The sequence below is a fragment of the Talpa occidentalis genome, unplaced genomic scaffold (genome assembly GCF_014898055.3).
Source record: "Talpa occidentalis isolate TD23 unplaced genomic scaffold, MPIMG_talOcc4v2.1 talOcc4.9, whole genome shotgun sequence".
Taxonomy (NCBI): Eukaryota; Metazoa; Chordata; class Mammalia; order Eulipotyphla; family Talpidae; genus Talpa; species Talpa occidentalis.
This window is the reverse complement of record NW_023605305.1, coordinates 84959932-84980756: the sequence shown is the minus strand read 5'-3', so window position 1 is coordinate 84980756 and position 20825 is coordinate 84959932. Positions and strand designations below refer to the sequence as shown.

The 20825-nt window shown below is 44.6% G+C and overlaps 1 protein-coding gene across 2 annotated transcripts in view; it reads right to left on the bottom strand.

Annotated features, from left to right (window-relative positions):
- The window catches only part of ADRA1B (adrenoceptor alpha 1B), a 514351-nt gene that overhangs the window by 110063 nt on the left and 383463 nt on the right, over positions 1-20825 (bottom strand). Inside the window, exon 6 of one of the 2 annotated variants that reach the window (XM_054691783.1) lies at positions 17170-17244. The gene's annotated coding sequence lies outside the window, so the exon portion shown is untranslated. Of the gene's footprint in view, positions 1-3070; positions 3116-17169; positions 17245-20825 lie in introns of those variants that run through there. The other variant, XM_054691784.1, reaches the window with a different exon arrangement.

Genomic DNA, 20825 nt, shown 5'->3' with positions numbered 1-20825 from the left:
CCCTTTGCCCCTTCTGGGGTGTTTTTCAGTTTACCAAAAGCTTTTTAAAATCTATTATCTCATAGGCTCCTCAAGCCACCCCTAGAAGCTAGATAATCCTGGTCCTGGTTTCCAGATGTAGAGACCAAGACCCCATGGGATCCCGTGGCCTGCCCCAAATTGCAAGACAGCTGATTAGCACAGCAAGGAATCAAATCCAGGCTTTCTGTCTCCAAAGGATAGTTCCCAACTTTGACTCAGGCAATGGGATTTTTAGCTTCCCTACCTTTCTTTTCTCTCCTGACTTCTTAAGCTTCAGTCTCTCCATTCCTGATTCCTGCTAATTTCTGCTTCAGACCCTGCTCATTACTTGCTTATGGACCACACAGCGACTCCATTTGTTCCAGTGCATGCCTTCATTTTGCCACCCACTTATGACCATTATTAAGCACCTACTGTGTACCCGGCCCAGTGTATGGGGTGATTGAGACCATCCTGACCTCTATGATATATTGGATGCAATTGGTGAGGTTCTCCTCAACCCCTAGTCTCCAGCACTTTATTAGACATAATCAACACCAAAGGGGGCTGGGAATTAAAAGGTGGGCTCTACCCCTTCCAGTCCTGTCCACTAGAGAGAAAGGATCAGGAGGGTTGGGGGTTCAGTGTTCAGTTTTGGCACCAACAGACACTCAGACCAGGGTTGGGGAACAATTTAGGTTTTGCTCTCCAATTTCTCTCCCCTCAAGATGTAATCTTGTTATCCTGCACTCACATTGGACCATATGAATTCATCCTTTGTTCTTCAACAAGACAAACACTCTCTTGCCTGCCCTTTTTGCTTTTATAAAAAAAAAATCATTACAGTATTTTCTACTTTAGCCTGAATATGCTTTTATGAGGGGAAAAAAAAAGGAACCCAAAGGCATACCTTGTTCAAACTCCAAAGAAAACAGTATCCTAGGTTCTAAGTTCTTTTTGCACCCTGCCTGAATTCTTTGAAAACCCCGAAAATGATATTATTTTCCTTTTGTGTATGTGAGCAAAGAGCCTTACTGAAGCTAACACTTTCCAGTTTTAGGGCTTCAGAGGGGTGCCCCACCCCTTCAAAGGCACCTTTTAATGTGATATGGCCTTTCTTAAGACACTGTCACCTTAGTTGACTAAAGACCACCTATTAGGTAAGTCTCAGCAGGAGACTTAAGGTTCTGGATTTCCCACTCTGCCTCTAGCTTGTGTGATCTCAGGGAAGTTAATTTCCCTCTCTGGACTTCAGGTATTTACTTATAAAATGAATTGGCTGAAATGGATCCAGCTTCCTTAACTTCAGCCTTTCAAATGCAGCTTTTACTGAATTGTGTCACAACCTCTGATGATCTGTTTTGTTGGTCATATACAATTTTGGACTGACTTTTCAATATATCTCTTTTACAAATACATTTTCTACTGTTATTAAAAGTGAAAAATCAATATTATGTCCCCCAAGTAGAGAACCTTGAGTAGAGAAAAAATAAATACTATGAGAACAAAAACAGCTTGCATTAGGTCTGGACTCTGTGCCAAGCTAGCCTGCAATGATCCTCACGGTAACTGTGGAAGAGGGACTATTATCATCCCATTTTACAGATTGCAAGAATGATCCATAGAGCAGTTTATTAAGTTGCCCATGGATCCCAGATTCCCATGCAAACAGGCTGAGCTGTGGTCTGTGTCTGTGGGCCTGTTCTCTCTATTAAAAAAGGGCGATGAGCTTGTGCCAGAGTGTGTTACAGACAGGTTAGCTCTAATGGGGAGTTCTCACTGATGTAATCAGAAGACATAAAGGGGATGAAAGCGGGGCCACAGGCTCACCCAGGATTCAATATACTCTGCCCCTGAACTCATCCTGTGTGTCTGTCCTCTCCAGTGACCATCTATCTGAAAAAGTTCTGTGACTCACTGCTCTGTACCCAAATCCTTATCTAACTCATTTTCAAAGGCTGAATATCACATTTTGCCCCTAGTTATTTTTCTTAAACTAAATCTTAGAAGAAAGGTACAGAATGGGATTTTTCACACGAGGCCGCTCACCTCCATTAGGAAGACAAAGGGAGTCTGAGATTAGCTGCAATCAGCAAAGTCCCCATAATGTCGCAATAATGACTTGGAGTATCTTTTAATAGCAGTCAACACATCCTGGAGGGCCAGTGTGGCTCCTTGGCAATTGTCATTCACGTCACTCCACATATCTCTTCCCTCCTGGGTTCTTGGGGGATTTAGCGTGAAGATGTGGACATGGGAGGGAAGGCAGGGATGGAGACCCAGGGTCTTTGGAGCGAGGTGGCACTGAGTCAGGATCCTGAGCTGATTCACAGCAGGCCTGGGGCCAGGGTCATGAAAAGTCTGTCCAGATATTTGTGCAAAGCACTTCCCTGATATGGGATAAAGGCCTCAGACATGGACATTGTCTCCATTTTCTAGGAGAAGCAGGAGGAACGTGGAAAGCAGGTGCAATGACTTGACACTCCTGCTCACAGCTGTCACTCACACCAGGGGTGGCTTCTCACACACCATCCCTGAAAAGGGGTCAGTGGTGGTGTGCTAGGCTGATTTCAGCACAGGGACTGGGCCTGTGCTTACTCTCATTTTAAAAATCATACAGAATAGTCACGGAGCCGAGGCTGGGTACCATGCATTGAGCTAAATGCTCAAGATGCAAGATAACATGTAATCCTCTCAACGACGCTGTGGAGCAGGTACTGTTATTCCTAAACTACAGCTGGGAAGACTGAGCCTTGGGGCAGCTCAGTAACTAGTGTGTGGTGAAGTAAAAAACTGAAGTCAGCAGGCTAATTGCAGAGCCCAAAATTTGAAGCCCCGTGATATGCACAAGCAAAGGATCTGTGGACAGGAGGCACACAGGATGTCAGGGAGAGGAATGCAGATAGAATAGGAACTGGGGCAGATCTGGGACTGTTTCTTTAGGCCACTGCCATGGAATGACTTAGTTCTACCTAGCTTTCAGCACGGGACAATGGATCAGCAGCTGCTTTTCTGCTCAGTGGTTTGGAGGGGCAGCTGGTACCAAAATGTGCTCAGTTCTGTTACTCACTGTTCAGTGCTCAGCTCTGGAGGTGAGGCATAAAGATTGTGTGCTTGAGATCTTGGGCAAATAATTTAACCTCTCTGGTCCTTAGTTTCATTATCTGTTAGATACAGACAGAAATAATACATATCACATAGGGATGTTGCAGGAATATAATAAGTAAATACTTGCCAAGTATTTAGAACAATGGGCAACATAGCAAATGCTAGACAGTGACCACCCATAAAGGAGGGATGGCTGGTTGGACCCTGACAGCTATGGATCCTGAATATCCTGACAGTGTCCCACAGCTATCCTTGGGTCTCTGCTGTCAGTTCTGCCTAAGGAAGGTGATCATGTGCCCATCTGTTCTTCTAGAGAATCTTGCTATTCAAAGTGTCATCCACGAACCACCTGTAAGGTAGTTTGAAATGCAGAAACCCAGGTCCTACCCTAGACCTTCTAAATTAGATTTTGCACTGACCAAGATCCCTGGGTGATAAGTAATCAGGTTTGAGAAACTCAGCATTACAATCTTTAGAAACAGATAAAAGGAAGGAAAATAACCTAGAATCTCCTTTTCTTTGTTGGAGATTCAGTGCAAAGTGTGTACTTTTGGTTTCTTGAACTAGACCCTTAAGGATAATAATTCAAACCTCAGCAGCACTTTGCAATTTGACTCAAGGGCCTTCCTATCCACTTGCTTCTCTGCAGTGACCCCTGCAGGGTACACAGAGCACCAACATTATCTCCATTTCACAGCTGTAGAAACTGAGGTCAGGGTCGTAAGTGATTATGTGGGGTTACCCTACCAGGGTAATATCAGGGTCAGGAGCCACCCCAGGTCCTCTGAGGTCTCTATTCAGAGCTCGTGGTGGTATTTACACTGCTCATTAATGAGACACTCATGGCCCTTTCTTCCTCCTCCCCCGTTACCTACACACAGCCTGTCAGCAGGTGTGTGACTGTTCCATCAGTCACACTTGGCCTATTGTTATGATTTCCCCAGTTCCAGCCTAGCTAAGCTCTTGTGATAAAAATAACAATCATGTAAGTTGCTGCATATTGAGATTTATTCTGCTAAGATCATCCCTTGTATTACTTCACTCATTTAATCCTCCCAGGCACCCTATGAGACAGCCAGCAACTATTATATCATCATCTTATCACAGATGATGAAACAGGCACCAAATGAGAAAGGTGTCTAAGATCAGACAGTAGCAAGAAGTGGGGCTTGGATATGAATGAGAAGCAGGTCACCACTCAATCTCTGCTCTAGCTCTGAGCTTGTCTGTCTACACACAGTCCAGCAGCTCTCCCGGCAGCATTTTCTTGACTAGCATTTTCCAATGAAGGCCCCTTCTTGTTGCATTTCACATCATTCAGAAATATGCATCATACTGGATTGTAACTTACTTTTTAACTTCTTGTCATTTCTCATGCGGGTGTGAGCTACATGGAGGTGGGGGCCACTTTCTTAGTTGCAGTCCTTGTCCCAGCACAGATTTGGTGCTCATTGTTTATTGAATGAACATAGCTCATATCATGAGTTGGTTTGTCACCTCAGCAGTCATAAGAGGAGAATCTAAAACAACATTTGTATCCCCCATGGCATGCAAGATAGCTCTGGAAGCATGCAGATTGCTAATATTTGTTGATGTGAAGCCGTGTTTTCTCTCTGTTACTCATTCGCTCCATAAGCTTTCAACACTGAATCAGTATTCCATCTGCGAAGGTGCTGATCTCTGTATGGCAAGGTGAGGTGAGGCCCATAATCACAGTGCTTATCACCACCAGGTCCAGGTGGAGACCTGCAGACAAGGAGAGCATGTGGGCAGGAGACACTGAGACCCAGATGATGCCTTGGACAGACCCTGAGGTCCCTTGGGCTTTGTAGCTCCACTGGTTACAGTTTTACGTGCCAGGCAGGCACCTATGTGGGAGGCTGGGGCCTGCTCCTTCCCAGTGCCTTGGCAGAAATCAAAGACAATGAGCTAGAAGAGCAATTTCCATCTTTAAGACAGTTGAGTGGTTGCTACAGATCAGCTAAGGGAATATATCATGCAGCCTCCTGAGATTCATCCAAGAGCTGGTGTCACAGAGGGAACAGGGAGGCCCCTAGGAGGGCCAAAAGCTTCCAGAGAAAATAGCTCAGTGAAAGCTATCTGGATAGGACATCCAGCCTCAGGGTGTGTGACTAATGTTTTATATTAGGTGACAGTGTCACAGTTCACCCCTTGGCTCATCTTCTAACCTCTGGAGGCCATAGCTTATTGGAAAGACACTCCCCACTGGGGGAATCCATGTAAGCTGGTGGGCAGGGATCTCCTTTTCTGTTCCACAGGGTGAGCAGACCTTTCTGCTTGGTGATTTGTGAAAGAGCTAGCCTGTGGTCTATCCTGCCAAGCAGTCCAGTCCAGTGGGTGGGGTAAGTAGTTTCATCTAACACCCCCCACACCACCCTTTGCAAGAGCCCCATTCTTGAATCCTATTTTAAGAGGAATAGTAAGAAGCAACCTCTGCAGTGGGTGGAGCTCATAGCCAACTCGAAGGTAGAAGGTGGAGTTCTTTAGGGACTCCACCCCCTGAATGGGCACTGATAGGAAAAAGGGGCAGAGCTGAGGTTTTTGGCAATTAAGGTGCTGGGGATTTGACAGTTTTATGGCTGGGACGTTAGCAGTTAAACTGCATGCAAGGAAGGAAGTCTGTTCAGAAGCTGCCACATGCAGCTTCAGCTTGGAACTTGGTCTCTGCTCAATGGATGCTATCTGGTGTAGGACAGATAACTGGTGATGTCCCAGTCTGTAAGTTCTCTTTCTTTTTCTTAGTTCTCCCAAATTTTGCCTCCCTATAAATAAACCCTGACTTCTATTTTCACTCCCTTGATGATCTTATCAGCCACAGGATTTCAATACCATCCATATGCTGACTTCCTAACTCGTATCTCCTGACCGAGCATTTCCACTGAACTACAGACTTGATTATAAATTCTCTCTCAAAATCACCTCTTCAACATCTTTAAGGCATCTCAGACTTAATACATCCAAAGGAGAGTTCTTGATTTTCCTTTCCCATCTCCAATTAAAAAAAAAATCTGCCCCATCCCCAGTGCTTTCCAAGGTATCCCATTCCAGATTCTCAGACTGAAAATGTCCTATTAGATACCCTACTTCCTCCCTCTCAATCTTTGTAAACTCCCCCAGTCCCTTATCAAGTCCCTCTCTTTCCTCTGCTCCTTACACCCTCCTTAGGTTTCTTCTGTGAGGAAGGTCAGAGTCCTAGATTTCAGAACATTCTTGCATCTGACAGTTGCTGGCTCAGGCTCAGGCAGGAAGTGGGGGGGAATGTAAGGCATCAAAGTGACTTGTAAGGCAAGACAATTTTTTTTTTGATATTATAAATAATTTCTTTCTGAGTTTCCTCAAGGCTTCCTCCCTATCTGAAGCAGTTAGCTGGACCTTTTGGACTCCTTGTTTTAGGGGCCCCGCCAACAGAAGCAGCCACAGCCCAAGGTTGATTTGCATCTTTTGTAGAAATCCTCTTTAGTGCCTATGTAGGAGGGGAGGGAAGGCACTGGCACTGGAGGCAGAGGGGTCTGGGCAGGGGCAGACTGGGACAGGCAGCAGGGACATGTCCCTGGCACTTTCTCCAGTAGCAGTGCTTTCTGCTCTGTGTGCAGGTCCTTGGGCTGTGCAGAGGTGTGACTTTCTGTGGCAGCTCCCCAAGCAGACAGGAGACCTCATGGGATGGCATCCTGGTGTCCCAGAGGGCAGGACCCTGCAGCCAGTCATGGAAGAGTCTTGTGCCCCAAGCCGGGGAGCTGACAGCAAGGAGGCAGTTACCTTTCAAGCGTCTCTTCAGATTGAACATGGAAGGCATCTGTGGTTTTTATGAGTCACTGAGGTCTCAGGCCCATTTTCTGTTTCCAGAACATCATGTGACTGAATGGTGTTCTTATTTATGCCCGTGAGTGGAGGGTACAGGGATATTCCAATAAAGACTTTATTCTTCTATTTCTAGTCTGGAAGACTGAAGACTCAGAGTAGGAAATAAACTTATTTTAAGAAAGTCAAGAAGGTGCTATTCCTTTCAAGCTTGCATTTGAGGCCTGCTGTTTGTACTTGCCTTCTTGATTCTAGCAGACTCATCTTTTCCTCTGACAATGCTTCCTTTGCAACTTGCTTGCAGCCTCTGTTCTATCAGAATTCTTACATATTCTTCCCTTTCGTAATATTATCTGAGGCACTATATTTGCTAGGAACTGGTTAAGTGTGGAGGATATGATGGTGCACAGAGGTGTCCTCTGCCCTCCATGGACTGTGGAGTCATTGGGGGAAGACACACTCATCAAAGAATTCTACAGGTTTTTACAGAATAAGTGGATATACATGTGGATAAAGATATAACGAAAAATAGATGCTGCAGTGAAGATGAATAATAACAGATCTGACAAAGTCTGCTGTGGGCCTGGAAGTGGGGGTGTTCAGGAAAAATAGGAAATGATGTTTCAACTGAACTTTCAAGACTGAGAGGCATTTGTGTGCATGTGTGTGTGCAAATGTGACCATGCATGCATATGTGTTTGCTTGTGTGTATATGTATGTGCAGGATGGGGGTTATTTCTATGAGAGGCAAGAGGGTTCTAGAAGATTCAGAGGTGGGAGAGAGAGCCCTGTGCCTGTTTGGAGCTGAAAGAAACCGGTGGGTCCAGTGAAGTCAGGGAGGGGGCAGGGAGAGAGCCCATTGGGCCGTTTGGCCTTTATCTTAAGAGTATTGGGAGGCCCTGGAAGGTTTATGAGCCTGGAAGTAATAGAACCTGATTTACATGTAAAAAGGATTATTCTGCTGTGTTCAGAGGGAGGATGAGAAGGCAAGAGCTAAGGCAGGGAGGCCCTGATTTTATGCTGCGGGGTAGTGGTGGGGCACCTCTAGCTGTGATCATGGGATTCAGACAAAAGAAAGTGGAAATAAAAACAAAAAGAAGTTGCAAAAACTTAAGTTTGAATCTATCTGTAACTTTTCTAAGAATATGCATATATATGCAAATAGAATCACATCCTGAAGTTTGGGCCAGTCATTTGCTGTTACTGATAGTTCATTACAGGATGGAAAACATCCTGGACTTGGCTCCACAAGCCTGGGCTCCTGCTCCTCGTGACTGACTGTGGGCTTATGCCATTTAGCCTCTCTGGGCCTTGGCTTACTCATCTGTAACAAAGGGGACTGGGCCAGATGAGCTCTATCCGAGCATTCCTTCTAGTTCTGGATTCTTGTATCTCCAGGCAGATGGAAAGTGCCAAGAGAGGAGCCAGCATACATTACCCAGACAAGTCAGCACCCGGCTCTATTTCAGCACTGAGTGTTAGGGTGACATTCTAGAAGAGTGGCAGCAGGACAATGGGGAGTGAGAACATCTCTTAGGGCAGCCTGGCAGTGGGAGGAGGAGTGGGTAGCTGTCTCCATGCTGTGATTTACCACCTGCCTGGACCAAAATAGCCCCACCTCCTGGCCTACTCCAGGAAGCTCCTTCCAGAAATATGACTTACCCAGGACTGAGCCTCAAACCACACCCAGTTATTTCCTTCCAGGAGCCTGGACAAAGGAATTAGATGGGTAGAAATAAAAAGAGGTGACCAGGGGGAGGGAAAAGTCAGGGCATCACCGATTTTGAAAGGCGGAGTCTGGGAGGCACCCCCATTTAGGATTGGCCTGGTTGGGGGGAAGGTGTAAGCACTTAGAACAGGGTGGGAATGTAACAGGGTGGTTCCCAGGAAAGGGGGAAGTTCCAGGTTTCATGCCCCACCCAAAAGGAGGGTGTTGCTGAGCAGAGAGAGAAGAAGCTGCAGAGCAGACAGAGAAGGGAGGAAGCAGGATGGAGTCAGAAGGAGACCTGGAGGAGGCGCATGGAGCCTAGAGATATGTGAAGAAACTGCGCTTGTCTTTTGGTCTTGGGCTGGGTGACACAGATGTGGGTGAGACCCGTGGGGAGGTGACAGTGGCAGCTTTTATCTTGATGCTGATTTTGCTCTTTTCCTTCCGGGCTTGTCTGGTTGTTTCTGACCCTTTTCTGTGGGTCCCCACTGGAAGATGCTTTAGACTTGTGGCAGGCTTTGGGGCCTTGCTCTGGGCCAATCCCATTTGGATGGAGTTTTACCCACGAGGGGATGGGTAACTTTGGGTGCTTCACTTAGAAACTAGATTCTTTGCCTTTCCTGTCTTGTTTCCTAGTTGTATTAAAGTTCCTTCCCATTAAAGTCTCATATGTTTTGTGTTGATGCAGCGAATGGCAGCACCCATTTAGAATAGGCAGGTTTGTGGGGTTTGGGCTGCCCCTCTCCCTGCCCTGTAACAGGAATACTATTCACATAAGCTGTGCCTGGGAACTCATAAGCTGTGCAGGGTGCAAATAGGTGTTATTAAGGGTGTTTTCAGGGTCCAGTACATTGGAAACTACCGCTTCAACAAAATTGAGAAGTTTCTACCACAGGACTGTTTCAGGATGAAAATGCCTTGGGCTATTTGAAGAACAGAAAGTAGGGCTGAGTGGTGGAGAGGCCTGAAAAGAAGAGAGGTAGATGAGGTGGATGAGAAGGTGGGTCTTTATGGGTGGGCTTCACTGTTCCAGTTAAAGGTTTAGATGTTATTCTCAAGGAGATGAGAAAGGGCTGGGTCAAGGATGATTGGATAAAGAAACTGAAGAATTTACACTCAATGGAATACAACTTAGCAATTAGTAAGAAAGAAAAGGTAGTGACTTTTGGGACAAAAGTGGATGGATCTTGAGGTGATGATGCCAAGTGCAAAAAGCCAGAAGTGAAAGACTATTACTGATGGTTTCACTCATTTGTGCTTGACCAATGCATCATCATTCAGTGAAACAATCCTTTCCCCCTCTGCCCCGTTAACTGTCTTGCTGCTGTCTCAGTTTACCTGCTTGATGTGTCCCATTCTGTATTGCTATTTACCACCTTGCTCAAGATTTTGAGTTATTTTGCTTTATCTTTCCATGTAGAAGCTATACTCACATGGAGGTTAAGCGGATCTCCCGGAAATTTATATAGTTTTGTAAATCAGTGGTAACTCAATGAAATTTTATTGCAAAAATAAATTTTACAAATTTTATTTTATTTTACAAATAAAATTTTCCCCAGACTTTAAAAAAAAAAAAAAGAACCAAGGCCTTTGGTCTTTGGGCAACAACTTGCTTTACAGGGGACCTGGCTTCATTCTTTGCTCTGGTATCTATTTTTTACTTGGTTTGGAGAAACTGCCTGCAAATTTTGATCCTTCCACCATTTTTCCTTCTAAGCAGCACAACAACTTTTCCTTTGTTTTTTTTTTTTTTTTAATTTTTACTACCCTGCCCTCCTGAAAATCTACCACTGAGCCCTGTCCGTCCAGTGGAAATTCCTGAAAGATGCTAATATTTGGTTTCAGGGGGTTCCTAGGGAGTGGTGTGTTTGGGTAGGAAAGCAGAGCTTTTTAGGCTCATGAATAAACTAAAAGAACATGTTCTTCTCTCCTTGAAAGTTTATTTCCCAATAGGAAAATCGCCTGTTCTTCCATCACTACCCTCAGCTCCACAGTCCATGAAAGCTTGCTTTTGGCCATGAACACAGGCCATTTGGCTCCACAGAGGTATCCATTATACTCAGAAAGTTATTTCCCATAAGATGTAAAACTTAAAACAAGGGCCGGCCCGGGACATGGTCAAGCACATTTATTCCCAGTGCTGCTGGGTCATTGCCAGTTGCTGTGAGAATCATGGTCTTTGCTCCTGGCTACCCTGGTCTGCTTTCAGTTTCTTTTTCAGACACAACTTTCTCCTGCCCCAGGGTCTTTGTAGATACTGCCCACTCTCTTCCCTGGGGAGTGGGAGTCTCTTCCTTCCATTCCTGAGTCACAAGGCTGGTGTCTTTTCCTTCTACCAGCTCCTGTGTAATTATTAACCTTCTTGGACTCACCTCTTCTGACCACATTTCCTCCCATAGCTCTTTTGACCACTAACATCTCCCCACTCCTACAGTACCACACTTGTTTCCTTTTTTGCTTTTGCTATAGCTTACAAATATTTTATTATCTATTTACTTAATAATCATTTATATCCTCCAACAGATTTAAACACTAAAAGGGTATGACCTAGATTTCTTTGTTCCCTCATTTTGTCCCCCATGTCTGGCACATGATGGGGCTTCAATCTACTGATTGACTAACCTGAATAGGCCTAACACCAGGGGTGGTGGTGTTTGAAAGTACACTTTGATTCATATACCTTTGATATCAATTAGGATTAAGTTAAGCAGCTGGTGATGGAAAACTAAAAATAACAGAGACTTGGAGAAAGGACTTTCTTTCCTTGTGTGGTGTATTTCCACAGCACCAGGGACTCAGATTCCCTCCAGTTTTTAGCAATTAAGCTATGGATATCACTATCGTACTCATGGTCCAATATGACAGAGCTCCAGCCATCACAGCCACTTTCTAGGCAGATTTTTAGAGGAAGAAGTGAAACACATGATAGAAAAAATAGTCCACACCACTTTTAGGAACATGTCCCAGAAACTTCCACCATAACATTTTTGCTTTCATGGCCAGTACTTAGTTATATGGCTATATATATCTGCAAGGGAGCCTGGAAAATGTAGTCTTTTGCTGGTATTACATTTCTGCCCTAAATAATGGGGCTCTTACTAATATGGATGATTGGGAATACAGATACTTGGGTCTGCAACTGTTAATCCCTGCCTGCTCAAACACTTTCGATGTGTCCCCAGTACTTACGTTAGGAGTTCTTAACTAGGCTTGTGTATTAGAAACACTTTGAAAACTTCTTGAAAAGTCATATACTTGAATTTCAACTTCTGAGATTCAGAAGATCTTGAGGTGGGGGGCCTTGTTATTGGAACTTCATGGGGGGCAAAATATCCCAAACTTATCACAATCTGAATTCTGAACCATTTAAGGAAACACAAGAATCAGGTACACCAGCGTCCCCTTTCTTCTAGATTAGCTGTTGGGAGAGTGTACTTTTTAGTTGTACTGGCCAAGGAGGCTTTCCAGTACTCCCATCCCTGGATCAGACAGACTTATCTGGTGGTGGGCAGAGCAGGAGCACTAAATGCCTCCTTTGGGGAGGACTCTTGCTCTGAGACCAAGGCAGAGAGTAGGCCAGAGTATGGGGGCTCTGTGGTGGACATTTCCTTCTCCCAAACCCATGGGTCAGATGAGCTGTGTTTTCCCCCAGTCCCTTCCCGAGGAGACATGAATAAGGAGTGAAAAACACAGAGGGTCACTCTGGAAAAACTAAGAAGTGGGGAACAATGTAGGAGACACTAAACTGTATCCTAAAGCCCTGGCAAATCTGAGCACCACTGTCAGTCTGTCTGGGACCTGTGTTTCCAGCTTATTCATCCTTCTTTATGATCCCTCTGTTCTAATAGCCTCTTACCCCAGGGCCTTTGTTCATGCTATGGTCCTGCCTGGAGGATCCCTCCTTTTTATCTCTGTTGGAAGCCCCCTCTACCCCCTTCAGAGTCCACAACTAATGCCACATTCTTCAGGAAGTTTCCCTCAAGCCCAGCACACCAACTCCATCTCTCTTTGCTCTGTGTTGCCACGGCAGTTCGCTTATGTCATATACAGCACCTTCTCATTATTTACAGAGAGCCACTGTTGGTGTCTGGGGGGAAATGACAAGAGGGAGGACTGCGTGAAAGGAAGGAGGACAGCTGGGAGGGGAGGGAAGAGGAGATCAAGGCCGGGCTGCCTTTGTGGTCTGGCCTGGCGTGGCTGCCCCCTTCAGACCAGACATCATTCTGTGGTCCCAACCGGTCTCACCATGCCCTACATTGCCACCACCAGGTCTATCGCACTTAATTACATTAGCTGCTTGACCCATATGACCTGTGTTCTATGGTCTCCGTGGGACGTGGCTGAGTCCACACTGCCTGAAATTCTCTCAAGGTAGAGAAAGGCTCCCCTGTGGATCAGCCAAAGCCTTGCAAATACTGTCATTAGTCTTTCTGTAACTTTTTCCCTGAGGCTCCACTCCCATCTCTTGGGATTATCTCTACAGATTACACAGACTGTCTCTTGCCCCTGACAGGCCCTCTGACATCAATCAGGCGAGCCGCCACTGCTTCAATCTCCTTTCAGTAGTAAGCACTCTGTAACCATCAGCTGCTTTCATGAATGATGTTAATAATGTTATGACTGATTGTGAAATACAAGCTATGCACATTTAGCAAATGAAATAGCCTGGGTCAGCAAAGGGAAAGCAGAGTGGCAGAATTTTATGGGCATTTTGGAAACTGTTAGACCAGGGATAACAATCAGCTTCATGTGCTCACTGACAAATGGAGAGCGGCTGCTTGGAGGATGGTGCTGATTCTCAGCCTGAGTCAGGGACCCTGGGAAAGGATTCTGAGATGGATTAGTGATGTCAGCCAAGAAGAGGAAGGAGGAGATAGTGGAGAATTGTCAGTCATTTGCCATCTCTGATTTTACCCAACTTCAAAGGCCCACAGAGGTGGAAAAATCACACATGGAATAATGAAGTATGGAATCTAGAATTCCTGACTCTACTGGAGTTTTCTCCCTTCTGACCAAGCTGCCTCACTGCTGTTGGTACTTTCAAGGTCAACAAAATGCTTATCAAAATTTTAGTGATTTGGGTTTCTTTTTGTTCCCTTATTTCCTTGTCTACTGCCTATCTTAGTGATCCCCTCCAAAGGCTGCCTTTTACCTCAATCTGTCTATGTATCTCTTTTCCTAGTTCAATAGGAACAAATCAACCCACTTCTTCCACTGCCATTCTTTTTGGAAAAGTACAATAATCAGTCTTTAACGAGCTTGTGACTCTGAACCGAGGTATAATAATTTTGGTGACTCTGCAGCTTCTGTTGATAGAAATATATTTATTTTAGAAGCTGATGACCTGTGGGAAGACAATTATTCTAAATATCATGATGAGGTCATGGGAGCTGGTGGAGGGGTTGGGAGGAGGAGAGAGGCAGAGAACCAGTGAATATTAAAATTGCATATATATGAAAATAGACTTATTTCTATTCTGAGCAAGAAACTGTGGTTTTGTGATTCTTTGGTGGTGTTGAGCAAAATGTACACTGATGGGAGAAGAAGTTTCTTGAGGCTGGCTCAGCCCTTTGCCTGGGGGTTCCATTTGATGCCACAAGGATGGTAGCTGAGGATAACCATAAATGGCCTTAGGCCTCGGATGGAGGACTAGAGGGTGATAGGAGTGGGGAATGGGATGGTCAGTGGTCATGTGTCACATCTTTGTAGGATCTTAGACATGTTTCTGCACTGAAATTTTACATAAAGTACTACATGTTATATAAAAGCAAGAGAAGCAAAAAAAAAAAAAACCCTAATAAATCAACAAAAATAGGCAGACACCCATAATCCCAGTCCTCAGTCATTACCACTAAGGGGATATACATGTGTCTACATACATATAGTGCAGATGCATAAAGATACATACACACACTTATAAATGTATACATATGTGTTTTGTAAGATGGAAATCTTAATAGACTTATGCTTTAACCTAATTTTTTTACTTTACAGTATGTCGTCATCATCTTCCTTGGTCAACAAATACAGACTGGTGATGTCATGTTGGACAACCATTGATTGCCTTCCAAACAGCCATTCTTGCCTTCTTGTTTCTTAACCAAATGCAGAATTTCCAAGCCAAGTGGTTTGGATGAGTCATCCTTGCCCAGCTCCAGCACAGACTTTGATTAAATGGACCCAATCAGCTTATATTATTACCTAGACTTTAGTGATTAGTTCAGGGATAGACACTTGACCTAGTTTGGATCCAAGAGGGGACATTTCCTGAGAACATTTAAGACAGAAATTTCTTTCTCTGTTTGGGTTTTTTTTCTGGTATAGATACTCTCTCTTAGCTTGGGGTGGGATGGCATAGGAAGGTGGGAAGGTGGGATAAGCTATCCGGTGGTTACTGTTAGTAATGGGATGGGGGGAGGTCTCTGAGACTGAAACTATGCAGAGTAGAGTCAAGAGTATGACAGAAAATGTGAATCAATGCTGTTTGTGTTTTTAGTATTTTTTGGAAGATACAGTTGTTTCATCAAATATGTTACTTTTGGGCCTCTCTGGTGCCTAGGGGTTAAATTTCAGCACTATCACCGCCTCGGCCTGAGTTTGATCCCCGGCCAGGAAGCTGACCCACATATAATGCAGTAGACCTCTCCTGTCTCGCCCAGTGCTCCCCTTAGCAGTGCATTTCAGTCAGTCTGCCTGTTGTGTACCCCACTCTGTCTCTGGTGAATCATCTCACCCTCCACACCTCTGGCCTACACCCCAGTTCTTCTATATATACACATACATGAAATATGTTGCTTATGCTAACATATAAGGTATTCATTATTTTTGAAAATAAATTTATAAATAATTTAAATTGTCTCTCACTTTTCATTTTGAATACAGTAGTCATGAGTAGACATAACCTACTTAAACAAAAGTTGTCTTGGTCCTCAGTATTTTTAAAAGTGCAAAAAGTATTCTGAGAACATAAAGTATGAAAATTGTTGGGAAAAGCATATATGTGATTTTCAATTAAACTTCTTCACAAAGATTCACTCAATCAAGTCTAGTTTTCCATTTGCTTTCCGACACCTTAACTCCAAGCACAAAATACAATGTGAGCTGGAGACTTACTGTTAATGGATAATATTATCCATACAGTTTTAACCAATTTCTACAACTTTGGCCAAAAGTTTCCATTGGCATCAAATGAATTGCAATCTATTTTGACCAAATAGATCAGAAACTGAACAACTCTGTTCATTACTTAGTAGTATAGATAAAGTCACTAGAGTTTTATGTTGTGGGAGGTGTCACTGTTATGAACACTACACATATTGGGGTTTCTGGTGGCAAGAAACAGAAAGCAGTGGGCAGTGAAGGAATTTACTGAAAGCATGCTGTGAGTGCTCAAAATTATTAGGGGAAATGAAGAACCATGATCAAAGCTTGAAATGCTAAGCCAAGCAATGAAAACATCACTCCACAAAACTGGAAAGATAGGTGGGAGGAGTACGTCCCTGCCATTGTCCCACCAAGCCCTTAAGGAAACCACCTCCACCACTATGTCACGGTCTCAATTTTGCAAATACTGCCACCCCTAAAAGTCAGATTCCTCGTCCTTGCCAGCAAAATGGGTCTCCTGGAATCTTGCCTTGACTTATTCTCTTTGGAATCAAAGCTTACAGAAGTGTGTACATTGGCAGAACCTGAGACACATGTCTTCTTCCAAGTTGCAAGAAAGATTGGAATTTGATTTGAAATTCTGGGTTCTACCATCAACAGTTGGGGTGTACAGGACTGAAATTAGCCCAACTATATCAAGGGCATTTATTTTATTTTCTTTTTAAGATTTATTTATTTATTTATTTATTTATTTATTTATACAAGCACAGGGTACAGTCAGAAGCACGGGAGGGTGAAAGAATTCACCAGAGCCAGAGTGGAGAGCAAAATAGGCAGACTGATGAAGTACACTGCTGAGGGGAGCAGCAGGCATGGCAGGAGAGGTCTGTGCACCATGTCGTACCCTTGCTGGTGGCCGGGGATCAAACCAGTGCTACAGAGGCTGCGGGCAACTTCGCAGCCCAGCGCTAAACCGCTGCGCCAGTGGGGAGGCCCTATGAAGGGCATTTAACAGAAGCTGAGAAGTCAGAGAATATGACTGATGCCTGTAACACATAGTTTAGAAAGTTATAGAGTCATGGTTATGAGGAAGGTTCAAGGAATAGGCAGATCTGGGTCTGAATTCTGCCTCTGTTGCTGCTACTAGCCCTAAGACCTCAGGCAAGTCACTTCAACTCTCAGAGCCTTGGTGAGGACCTCTGATGTAGCTATGATGATTAAGTTAATTTTCCTGGATGCAATAACATATAATATGTACACCTAATAGGCCCCCAATAAATGGTAGCCATTCATAATACCAATCTTCAGAATCTGCAATAGACAGATACTTTAACTGCCTAAGTTTTTAGGGAAACTAAGGCACATGGAGAACAAGGAACTTGTTTAGAATTTCAATACCAGCTAACATGAGGATGTGCTTCTGAACTCACTGATTCTGGGTCCAACCGCTGTCCCTATTCTTGAGTCCATCTTGAGTTCTTGAGTTCATCTTGTGTTCTTGAGTTCTTGTGCATTCAAGAGATGGAAGAAATCATAAAAATCTCATATTAGCTATTTATTTGGTGAGTGGAATATTTGAGGTGAGATCTACTTTTGTGTTGTTTGAAAATATTAACAAGTATATAGCATTAAAAATAATTTTAAATAGCAGTAAAACCACTTTCAATTGAGAGAACTAACTTCTGACTCTGTTTGGGTTCTCCTCAAAGATAAGCCTGAGGATTTAGGGTCATTTATGTAGAAGATGACAAAGTCTAAGTTCTGGTTTTTGAATGCTTTGGAGGTGTTATTCCAGATGCACATTCCCAAATGTGGGTCAATGATGAAGAGAGTGTTAATGGGGTTACCCAAATAGCAGGGTTCTATGGTGAAATGAGTGTGGGAGATGCCGGGACAAAGACTTTACTGCATGATGTCTTAGGGTCTTTGCCCTGCTGATGCACACTGAAAGTCTCTGCCAGGGATTCAGCACTGGTCCCCACGTCATCCCAAGAGGGCTTTGTAGGAAATGCTCTTGTGAGAATTTTAGGAAGTATTGGATGATATCAGAAGTTACATCAAGCTATAAAATTAGTAATTTTTCTGATTTCATTTCATCCTTCCCCCAAATCAGCAAGAAGAGGCACAGTGGTCAAAATCACTCATCAAAGCCAAGAAGCCAGTGATAGGCAGAACTGGAATTCAAACTCAGATCTTCTAAGTCATTTTTTCCTTTACCAAACATAAGGTTCAAGGAGGCAGGCTTCACAAATTGAATTGTGCCCTTTCCCCAAAGATATTTCAAAAATATAAGCCCCAGTGTGGCCTCATTTGGAAACAAAACCTTTACATGGGTATCCTGGTAAAGATGGGGTCTCAGAGTCCCAAAAGACTGTGTCCTTAGAAGAAGGGGACATCTGGGCACAGAGGCTGGTGAGAGAAGAAACAGGGAGAAGGTCATGTGGAAGAGGCAGAGACTGGAGGTCTGGCATCACCAGAGGCAGGAAGAGGTCAGGAAACTCTCTTACAGTTTCGAAGGGAACATGGCGTTGTCACCTCCTTGACTTTGGACTTCTAGCCCTCAGAACTAGAAACAATAAATATCCATTGCTCTAAACCTTCCAGTTTGTGGCATTTAGCTCTCATGCCCCACCCCTAACCATCCCTTATATCTCCTTTGACTGTTTACCCTCCCTCTCACGCTTAACCTTCAGAACTTGACTTCCTTTATTAACGTTTGTGGGTTTTATAAGTATTTTACTTTATTGAATTGTCTGCTATATAAATGTCCAGTATTTGTCTTTGTCATCTGACTTGCTTAGCTATACATAATTCCCTCAAACTCTTTCCATTTTGCTGTAAATGACATTTCCTTTATCCTTTTGGCTGAGTGCTATTCCACAGTGTGGACAGATCTTTTTGGCCCAGTCTTCTATTGATGGGCACTGATGTTGCTTCCATGGCCAAAATATTGTAAAAAATCATTCCGCAATAAACATTATGAAGCTTATAGTTTTTTGAGTTGATGGTTTCATGTTCTTTGGGTAAATGCCCAAGAGTGAGTTTGTTGGATCTTATGGTATTTCCATTTTTTATTAAGGTAAATTCAGATTGCTTTTGCTAATGGCTGGGTAATAAGACTCCTTTCTCTATATATCCTCTCCAACACTTGTTGTTGCAAGTCTTAATACGTGCCATTCTCAGGGGTCTGAGATGATATCACACTGTGCTTTTAACCTGCATCTCCCTTAGCAGGAGGGATGATGAACATTTATCCCTGGGGTGCCACATACTACACCATAGTATGTGTAGGCATTTTGCGTGTCCTCTTTCATGAATTGTTCATTTAGATCTGCTGCCAGTTTGCACCTTTGTGGAACATTTCCAGGAAGCAATTCCAGTGCGTGTGACAACATCTTGGAGCGTGGCTTACAGGCTGATTTTCAGTCATTCCTGTGTCTGAGCTGGAACATTGCTGTGCATAACTTTCCACAGGGAAGGCTTTCAGCCCAGCTCAGCAAAGACAGCACTTCTGAGGCTGAGGGGAGCTCAGATCCCATTTTGTTACCTCAGCAGCAGATGAGAGAAGGTAGAGGCTCATAATCCTTTTTAAAACAATCAGAGGCCCTCCCAGGTCCACGTTCCACTGGGCTGGGCAGGGCTGCTTCCTTGGGCTGGGCTGAGCACTGTGGAATGTGACCTCTCTCTGCGGAAAGAGCCAAAAGCTTTTGGCTTGCCAGAAGGAGCTGGAGGTGAGGAGCTGCCTGGCACAGATACCTGTTGCTGGAGTCTATTTGTGGGGACTCCCTCGGCTCCTGCTGCCTCCAGACAGGGCTCATGTCTCTGCCTGTATGCATCCTTTCTGCATTGCAATCAGGCCTGACTACCTGACTCTCACAGGTAATTGAGGTGTCAGGGGCTCACAAACTGATCAAATCCCCTCACCATCTCTATTCAATAGGCAGGCACCCATATTTGACTAATATGCAAGTGGAGGCCCTCACAGATGAATGGACTTTCCCAGAGTCACAGGACTAATTCAAAGCAGGGGTGGGACTCCCCTCAAAAGGAGGTGCCTGTGGGAAGAACTGGATGTTCACCTGAGGAAACACAGGTGGGAGGCCGGGGGACCAGAGGGGCAGAGGAAGGGGTGGCATCCCAGGGAATTGCTGAAAAATGGGAGGCTGGGGGGCCAAAGGGTCCTGGCTTTGGAGTCAGACACAGGTTTGGACCTAGGTTCTGTCAAACTGTAGCTGGGTGTCTGGGCCTCTGTTAAACAAAGAAAATCTGTGCACCCACATCGTCAGGTTGCTATGATCATCAGATGGGGCGCATCTGTTTAACGTGGTGCCACTACGCAAGGACCTGTCCATGAAGCACAGGTTATGTGGCAGTGTCTTTCACGGCCTCTACTGTCCTGTGCCTGGAGCCGACCTGGTGAACTGGGTCCTTCCATGCTGGGCAGGCTCCATTTGGAGAGAAAACCACCACCACGACGGAGGGACCTGGGGTGGCCCCTGGCCAGGAAAGACTCTCACTGCACATGGGAGCTGGAGAGTTGAGGAGAGTCAAGTTGCAGAGGCTATTTCTGCAGCTCACTCTGAGAGCCCAGGACAAAATAGAACAAAAGCAAACTAAACCTGGTTTGGAGCTTCCAAACTGCTCTCAAGCCCTGCCAAGCCTGGATCTGTCTTCTGAGCACTGACACTGCTCCAGCCCTCCAACTCTCCTTTCAGAGGCCAGGGGCACTGACCTTCTGGGGGTGAGAACCTGTCTTGAGCAATGTAGCAGCTGCTGGACTATGCTTGCTCCCCCAGGGAGCCTCCTGGCCCATACCCCTCATGCTGAGCTGCACCAAACAGTGAAGAAATGGGGTTGGGACAAAATGTAGGGTCAAAGGTCAGCTTGTTGAAGGTGAATATTAACCCCAGAGCCCCTCGGGTATTGAATAAAAGGGAGCGCCCTAGGACTCTTCACTCTTTTCATGTAGAAATGACTTTTTCTTGCCTAGATTTTACATTGACACTCCCTGCCTAAAGTCATCCATAGCTCCCTACTGTTCACACCCTATAGAATGAAGTTAAAATTCCTTAGGTTGCCATTCAAG